General features: G+C 44.0%; 1 non-coding gene across 1 annotated transcript; it reads right to left on the reverse strand.

Annotated features, from left to right (window-relative positions):
• Positions 1-2,184: 2,184 nt before the first annotated feature.
• On the reverse strand, positions 2,185-2,259 carry Trnas-cga (transfer RNA serine (anticodon CGA)). Its single transcript has one exon. It is a non-coding gene; the product is annotated as a tRNA-Ser (tRNA).
• Positions 2,260-9,282: the final 7,023 nt, after the last annotated feature.

Consider the following 9,282-nt stretch of genomic DNA (forward strand, 5'->3'; position numbering starts at 1 on the left):
TTTCAACCGAAACTGTCCTAGAAAAAAGTGTTCCATTACTTATTGAACGCTCCTCGTATTTGCGGGGCGGAAGCGGTGAGTCCTGAGTAGACGAACATCTGGTGTACACTGACCGAAATGGAAAGTCCTACGCCATCAAGCACCACTCCGACATTTATAAAACTTTATGGAGATGTTCCTCATATAACGGATACTACTCAATTTGATTTAATCAGGGAGGCAAAACAACAGGTCGGACTGATGGAAGAGATAGAGATATTCCAACGAGGAGCAGAGCGTTTCCTCACGGGATCGTTTAGTTGGCGCGAGAGCATATGCCTGTATTACACGACACAGCTATAGTATGCAAGTCTGCACCAGCGCCCCTGGCGTACAGCTCTGAAACCGCCAACTTTTTCGTTCTCCCTATTACACGATACACCTAACATGTATAAGTCTGCACCACCACCTCAATAGTAAAAATTCGAAATTGCAGGCTTCCTTACGTCACTGCGTGGAAAACTTTCTCTATTTGTAAAGCTATTGTTTTTCCCCACATTAAAACTTTTAAGCGATGTACGTTCGTATTTATTATGCATCTATTGTTCTCTTGCGCAGCTACCACGAAATTATGTTAAGATTATAGAGAATCATGGACTAAAGCGTTCGTTCTGGTACAAGCAAATGTTTACGTTTCACAGCATTTTAGGCATGGTGGACGCAATTATCTATGCAGCACTTGCCGTGACAGTGGCCGCCGTAGTCGCTAGGTGAAGGGCAGAACAGTGACGTAATGCCGGGAGTAGGAATTGGGATCGACCCTGGGAAGAACTGGTCAAGGCAAGGACGTACACTGATCAGCCATTTATTACGACCATCGACCTACTACTAATATAAACACGTCCAGACGATAGCAGCGTCAGCCGGCGAGGAATGTCTCCTACTCAGACATACGTACTGTGCATGTAGTATCAGTTAACGCGCTGTCCGTGTGTAGAATGGGGAAGGCGCGTGTTCTTTCGAGTTTGACCAAGGCAGATTGTGATGGCCCGGAGGTACGGCCCGGGCATTTCAGAAACTGCACCCATTTCGGGTGATCGAAGAGTGCTGTGGTTAGTGTAATTAACACGTGGCAATATCAAGATGAAACCACTTGCAGAGGTGGTGAGGTTGAGCCGCCACCCATCATTCCAAATGTCGGACGTCGTAGGCCGGATAGACTGGTGAAACAGGATAGGCGACGAGATGTGGAGGAACTAACATCATACTTTAATGCTGGGCAGGGTACAAGTGTGTCTGCAAAGCGAATACTCCTAACGATGGACCTCCTTAGCCGACGACCAATGTGCCCATGTTAACATGGCATCTGCAACTGAAATTGCACGTGATCATCGGCACAGTGACAGAGCGTTGCATGGTCTGATGAATCCCGATGGAAGAGCGCGGATCCGTCGTCTTCCAAGGGAACAGCGGAGTGGAGACAAGTTGGGGGCGGCTGCATTATGTTCTGGGGAACATTGACGTGGGCACCCTTGGGCTCATTGGAGCTCGTGTAAGGCACCATGTCGGCAGACGAGGTACACCACTTCGTGGAGATCATGATTCCCGCCAGCAGTGGTATTTTTCAGGAAGATAATGCGGCCCGCCAAACGGTGAGGAGTGTGATAGAGTGGCTCAAGGAACACAGTGGCCAGTTCTAATTGATGAGCTCGTTCCCAATCTCGCCAGATCTGAACCAGATCGAACACATCTGCGACGTGATTGAACGTGGCGTCAGAGCGCATCGCCGTATCACCCCCTCCCCCTGAGGTCATCAGTCCCCTAGAACTTCGAGCTACTTAAACCTAACCTAAGGACATCACACACATCCATGCCCGAGGCAGGGTTCGAACCTGCGACCGTAGCGGTCACGCGGTTCCAGACTGAAGCGCCTAGAACCGCTCGACCACTCCGGCCGACAAGTAGGTGGTCATATTGTTCTGTCTGATTAGTGTACACTTCTGTTAATAATGTAGTTGAGGCTCGGAGATCCATAGGAATCTAGGATCTTCGTCAGAATGGATGTGTGTTGTTTTGACAAACTGCTACTGAATATACATGATTCGAACAAGTGTCGCAGTGATGAGAGAAGCTGTTTCACAATAGTGCGACCCAAGAAATGGAAGACAGCTTTTACAGTGAAACTTCCTGTCAGATTAAAACTGTGTGCCGGACCGAGACTCGAACTCGGGACCTTTGCCTTTCGAGGGCAAGTGCTCTACCATCTGAGCTACCCAAGCACGACTCACGCCACGTCCTCACAGTTTCACTTCTGCCAGTACCTCGTCTCCTACCTTTCAAACTTTACAGATGCTCTTGGAAGATAGGAGACGAGGCACTGGCAGAAGTGAAGCTGCGAGGATGGAGCCTGAGTCGTGATTGAGTAGCTCAGATGGTAGAGCACTTGCGCGCGAAAAGCAAAGGTCCCGAGTTCGAGTCTCGGTCCGGCGCACAGTTTTAATGTCCGGCACACAGTTTTAATCTGCCAGGAAGTTTCATATCAGCGCACACTCCGCTGCATAGTGAAAATCTCATTCTAGTTTTTACAGTCTTCACTGGATGTGTCCCGCACAACTACTCTGACTCTTCTTGCTATTCCTGGCACGCTGAGAAAATACATAAAAATGGAGTCAGATCAAACACGTGCGTCACTTTCACCAATTAAGGCGTTACGTAAGCAAACCAAAAGTAAAATTTTATGCATATTTACGTAAGACATAAAAACTCAGAACTAAACATTTTTTGATATACCGGTATCTTATTAATGTACAGCGTATTATGAGAGTCATAAATACACCTGTCCTTGCTGTATACCTCGAAAATCACACCTATACTTTCTTTCTTCCATTTCATTTCATTTCTGTAATTAGAAGTTGTTATTACATACAGGTTTTCTCAACGGTAATAGAAAGAAAGGGTATTTTCATTTGTTTAATTACTGTATTTATAAAAAATTACTCATTGAAAAATGTGTAGGATATCTCGCGTAATAGCGAAATGAATCCTCCAGAGCTCACATACTCCTCGTAACCGTCTGCTAAAATGGTAGCTTCACCCGTGCTTCCGCTATATGACAGGCCGTCTACACTTGACTTGAAAGCGTTAGGTGTGTCGTGTAATACCAACTTTACAAAAAAAATGGCTCTGAGCACTATGGGACTTAACTTCTTAGGTCATCAGTCACCTAGAACTTAGAACTACTGAAACCTAACTAACCTAAGGACATCACACACATCCACGCCCGAGGCAGGATTCGAACCTGCGACCGTAGCGGTCGCGCGGTTCCAGACTGTAGCGCCTAGAACCGCTCGGCCACTCCGCCCGGCACCAACTTTACAGAGATGCTTAAGAAGCTATAGGGGCAAACGCTACGAAAAGGCATTGTTAATCACTCACAGAGTTTTAGTATTCAAATTTCAAGACAGAACTTTCCGGCCTGAGTCGTCCAACATGCTACTTCCTCTCACGTGTCTCGCGAAATGACCACAGCTAGAAAATTCAAGAAATTAGATATAATACGGAGGCTTACCGACAATCATTCTGCGTACGTGCCATTAGCGAATGGGACAGGGAAAGGAGGATCAGCTGGTGGTACCAGAAGAACCCTCTGCCACCAAACGTTAGGTGGATTGCGGAATACCGTAGTAGATGTAGAAAAAGTATTTTAGCCCGCACCGAAACTAAGTTTACTGTGCGGTGATTTTTCCCCCTGACATTCTACTACAGCCAGTCAGCACTCTTGGAGAGTATGAGAAAGTGTTGTACCGTGGTACAGACCTTCGCCTCTAACCAACACTGTCATAGAAGTTTAATACATTTTCCTTACTTAATTTTTAGGGGGCCGTACCTCTGTCGGTAAAAATGGAACCATGGTAGGATCACTTTGTTGTCTGTCTGTCCGTCTCTTTTTCTCAGGAACCGGTATAGGTTGCAGTTACGACTCCATGGTCCCTCTGGTGTGCAAAAATTTGAGGTTCTAAGTCAATGCAATCAAAGGATGCGGCCATTAATATCGCATATTCTGATGCTCGCAAACTCACTTATCAGAACTCGTAAGGAGCAATCAAAACGTTTCCTTTCGAAGGCCGTACAGTCCAGAATCGGTTTTCCAGTGAGGAAAAATCGCCGTTAGCATTGAGACAATCACCTCATCGACGCACTTGGTTGAAGGGGCCCGTTTGGTGAAGAAGTCCGTAATTACCTGCTGCACATCCTTTTTTCGACACGAATCGTCGACCCTTCAAGGCATTTTTTAAGGGACTGAAAGGGTTATAATCGTATGGGGTGATCAGGACTATAGGACGCGTTCTCAAGTGTCTCCCACTTGAGTTGCCGTAACTTCAGCGTTACATTTGCTATATGGGGTCCGGCGTCCTGTGTCGAATACCGACCAGTACGGAACTTGGTGCTCCATCCCACAACAATGTTTATTTATTTATTTATTTATTTTTGCAACTACAAGCTGCTTGTTCATCTTGTTCACGCAAAGGTGTAACAGAAATGGCATTAAATCTCTCCTGTTGAGTACGAAGAATGTGAAACATTTAATGTCTTGGATATGTCTCCTTTCGAAATTTTTCCATAAATGTGAAAGAAACCTACTTCGTCATATCCTTCCTCTCAGAATTGTTAGTCCTGAAAGTTTTGGAGGAGGAAATTCTCTGGAGCCTCGAATGGCGGAAAAAGGTCCGGACAGACTGATGTTGCGAGAAATGTCGTCATAATATTTCACGAAGATTTGATTCTTAATCTCCAAGAAATGGTTTTCAGAGCAGAAACTGCGAATATTTTCTAACTTCCTATACGTCGCTTCCTTAGAGAGCTTCAAGATACAACAATAATAGCTCATGAATTAGACTAATAATAGCTTTTACTGAGACATATAAGCAGTTACTTTTCTCGCATTCCCCGTCTTTCAGTGGAAGGGGAATTAACGTCAACATACCAAGCGATAACAGATGACTTCTAAACTACTTACAAGGATTTTCAGATTAAATTGTAGCAACATTTGAGTTTTATTCCCTAAATACTTTCTCGAACAAAATCATTTTAGTTCGCCTGAGTAGAGTGTCATGTATCCCTACCGGTAGAATTATTTTTCGATTAGCGCAGTGATAACTGCAACCGTTTCTTGGTCCTGTTTAAAATTGGATCATTAGTAAGTCGATGAGTTGACACTAAACTTACGAATACGACTAAAATTACTGAAGCACTAACAACGAGTTGCCCCTAATGTTCGAGGCGTAAAATAATAGTATAACAAGCACACCAATGCATTGAGGCCATACGTCATTGTTCCACTGGAAAACAATAATAATGAAATGAGAGCTAGATGTGTTAATCTAAATAACACGAAATCATCATACCAAAAAAGAAGCCCACATTAATAACGAAAGATGTATGCAGAAGCTACTGGTGGATGTGTAAATTATTGCAGATGAATGTTTAAATTACTCACTTGCTTACCTTGAGACAGTAAATTACATTTCTTTGGGCGATTCACTGAATACGTTGCTGAAATACTTGTCAAACCAGATTGCAGAGAGCAAGAGAGAGAGTGAGTGTGTGTGTGTGTGTGTGTGTGTGTGTGTGTGTGTGTGGTGTATGTGTGTGAGAGAGAGAGATACTAAAGAAGCACGATAGCCTCCTGAACCTTTTGTTCAGAGCACAAGGCGTCATCGGCAGTCCCATAGTACTGGACAAGTTTTCATGTTTACACGTTGGAAGTTGGGTAAAACTGAGCAGTGCGTAATCTTACCACATGCGTAGCCTTTAACAATTTCTTCGTTTCAACGTAACTAGAAACAAATTGGAACGTTGCATGTTTAACATGGGTGAGTCAGGGGTTACAACTGTTAACAAAACGTCTAAAATGGTTGCAACATACACTAAATGTATGGGGAACAGGAGTTGTCTGTGTCCCTCCGGTGCCGGCCGGAGTGGCAGAGCGGTTCTAGGCGCTTCAGTCTGGAACCGCGCGACCGCTACGGTCGCAGGTTCGAATCCTGCCTCAGGCAGGGATGTGTGTGATGTCCTTAGGTTGTTAGGTTTAAGTGGTTCTAAGTTCTAGGGGACTGATGACCTCAAAAGTTAAGTCCCATTGTGCTCAGAACCATTTCAACCGTTTTTTTTGTTCCTCCAGTAATAATAATTCCTTGGAAAAGTATGAAGGAGAGCTTGAAGTATGCCACTCTTCGTGTATCAATAATGATTTGTTCTGATGCTGGTTACAACAACTCAGGTCTGCATCTTACATGTTTATATTATTTTTGAGAAACATACTTAGAAAAATGAAGAAAATATTAGTTTGTTAATTTTGAACCATCACTTGTCACATTTTGGTATTGATGCCGTCGATTATTGCTTTATTGGACAAGCCACAGCATTCATGTAGTTACCATTCCCACAAATTTCAACCACTGGGACGCCATCTTTACAAGTCATGGTTCAAAGGTTCAAATGGCTCTGAGCACTATGGGACTTAACATCTGAGGTCATCAGTCCCCTAGACTTAGAACTACTTAAGCCTACTAACCTAAGGACATCACACACATCCATGACCGAGGCAGGACTCGAACCTGCGACCGCAGCAGCCACTTGGATCCAGACTGAAGCGCCTACAAGCGCTCGGCCACCGCGGCCGGCACAAGTCATGGTTCATTAACCACGCTGTACATGACATTGTTGCTGGATTGTAAGGATCTGCTTACAAAAGGAAGGCAAACGGACCAAGCCAACAAAGGCGTTAAAGATATTCTGCAATTATCCAACAAAAAAAAAAAAAAAAAAAAACACCGCATATTCACCGTAGATGATTTCCTGTCTTCAGATGTTACAGCCGGGAGCGATAAGTTTTTTCGTGCATCCACAGCTGAAGCTGGATTTTTTCCAAAGTTCATTTAAATGGTTCAAATGGCTATGAGCACTATGGGACGTAACATCTATGGTCATCAGTCCCCTAGAACTTAGAACTACTTAAACCTAACTAACCTAAGGACAGCACACAACACCCAGCCATCACGAGGCAGAGAAAATCCCTGACCCCGCCGGGAATCGAACCCGGGAACCCGGGCGTGGGAAGCGAGAACGCTACCGCACGACCACGAGATGCGGGCAATGTTCATTTACAAATGAACTATGAATAGGGCTAAATATCTCTGTATCCCCGAAAAATTCTTGCCGAATAGTCATCAGTACAGAGAAAAGAGAGGGAAAAACTCAAGGCATGGTCCCTAAGTCCCCATTCAAAAACTGCTGACCGATTTTGGCCAGGCAAAATAAAATGAAAGCTAAGCAAGTCTCACACACAGAGTGTTTGTGCTGTCCTCTTCATTTCATCATCATTCGGGAAAATGGCGAGACTGGACAGTGAAAAGGTTGGGAATGTATACAGGAGCTGATAACCACGCCGTCGAGCGCCCCACAAACCAAAATCATCATCATCATCATCAACATCACTTGAGCACCCCTGTCTGAGGGGTAGAAGCAATAGGGAACTCCGTGTTCTGCTGGAACTCTTCCAGTGAGTAAGTATTATTTGAATATCCCTGACCCTTCAATTTGTCCCACAAGTAAAATCATGTAGAGATCAAGCGATAGGGGTGGCCAGGAGATTCCACTGCCTCTCTGATTGTTCTGCTCTTACCGAAACCTCAGGCACTCGTGACTAGACGGTGTGTGCTGTTGCTCCGTCTTGCTGAATGTACCCATAAAATACTTCGTCTTCTGTGATTTCATCGACATATGGATTAAACAATATCTCGACAAGCCGGCTAGCATTAACTGTTAGCCTGAATAATCGTGCTACAGTGCAGACATCAGACTTGCGTTCCTAATACCAATTTTGAGATTATGCAATGGCTTTTCAGAGTACTGATGGGGATTTTGTAACGCTTAATGCCACATGTTCTGTGAGTTCACATACCCTGGAAAGGCTGAACCAAGCTTCATCTGAAGAAATGGCAACCCGAGGTTGCAAAAATTCTGATCCCATTTCACTCAGAAACTACCGGTGGAATTCAACACGCGAAAGTTCGTCTGAACACTATAACAACAGCAGATTTGTAGGGATACAGGTGGAAGATCCTTTTTGATAATGTTTCTGCAGGACGATTTCTTACTTCCCCCTTGAACAGACAAACGAAGATGAGATTTCGTCGGACTTTGTTCTAGGATCCAGGTTTCCTATCACTCAACTAATGTTTTGTGGTGTTCGAACTTTTTTCGAATAGTTATCACGTTCTTTAATGTATTTTTCCACAAAGTTTTACATTGCAGTCTTTGCTGGAGATTTTCCCAAATCTATTCTGCACACGTTTTTCCCAATTGTGATTCGCATAACACTCGACAATGAATATCCTAGTAATATAGTTGTGTTATATGTGTAGATATAACAAAAAGCTAATACTGAGCTACCCCTTGCTCAAATTATCATTTTATCGCCGATGAATTCTGCAATCGAACCACAGTGATGTGCTAGAAGATGTCGTGAACTATTATACAGATGGGGAAAGATTACCACTGCGGAGTGTAAATATGGCTTTCCAGGACGTACTGTCAGACATACTGATGAAGACTGAACCCGAAATTCTTACCCTGGAAAACGCTAGGACATTTTGGAGACTACAACAAACATGATGTCTATAAATTACGTACATATTTTATTTGTGGTTCTATAGTGAGACTGTGAGTATCGTGGCAACTGGGGAATGGGAAGCACAAAATTCTATTTGATTCTCGTGACGTATGGGTGGATGTAATGATTCTCTTCAAAAAACGTCTGTATTATAATTTCATAAATGTGTATGTAGGTAACAGCTAGGATTTGTGGTTACCGAAATAATGTCCGAAATGGTTCTTTTTACTGCTCCGTAAAAATGTATGTGGCAATTTCCTTCTGCAAAATGGCTCAAATGGCTCTGAGCACTATGGGACTTAACATCTGAGGTCATCAGTCCCCTAGAACTTAGAACTACTCAAACCTAACCAACCTAAGGACATCACACACATCCATGCCCGAGGCAGGATTCGAACCTGCGACCGTAGCAGTCGCGCGGTTCCAGACTGAAGCGCCTAGAACCGCTCGGCCACACCGGCCGGCTCGCAAGGTAGAAGTTACCGTGAGATTAAATATTCTGTTAATCATACAACAGTGTGGGCAACCATGAAAAAGTTTCAAGATACTAGTGCAACAGACAATAAACACAGATCCGGACGTCCAACAGTTATTGAATGTAGGGAGTGTCGAAGGATAGTTCGTCTCGC

This window comes from Schistocerca serialis, chromosome 8 (assembly GCF_023864345.2).
Source record: "Schistocerca serialis cubense isolate TAMUIC-IGC-003099 chromosome 8, iqSchSeri2.2, whole genome shotgun sequence".
In the NCBI taxonomy this organism is placed as follows: Eukaryota; Metazoa; Arthropoda; class Insecta; order Orthoptera; family Acrididae; genus Schistocerca; species Schistocerca serialis.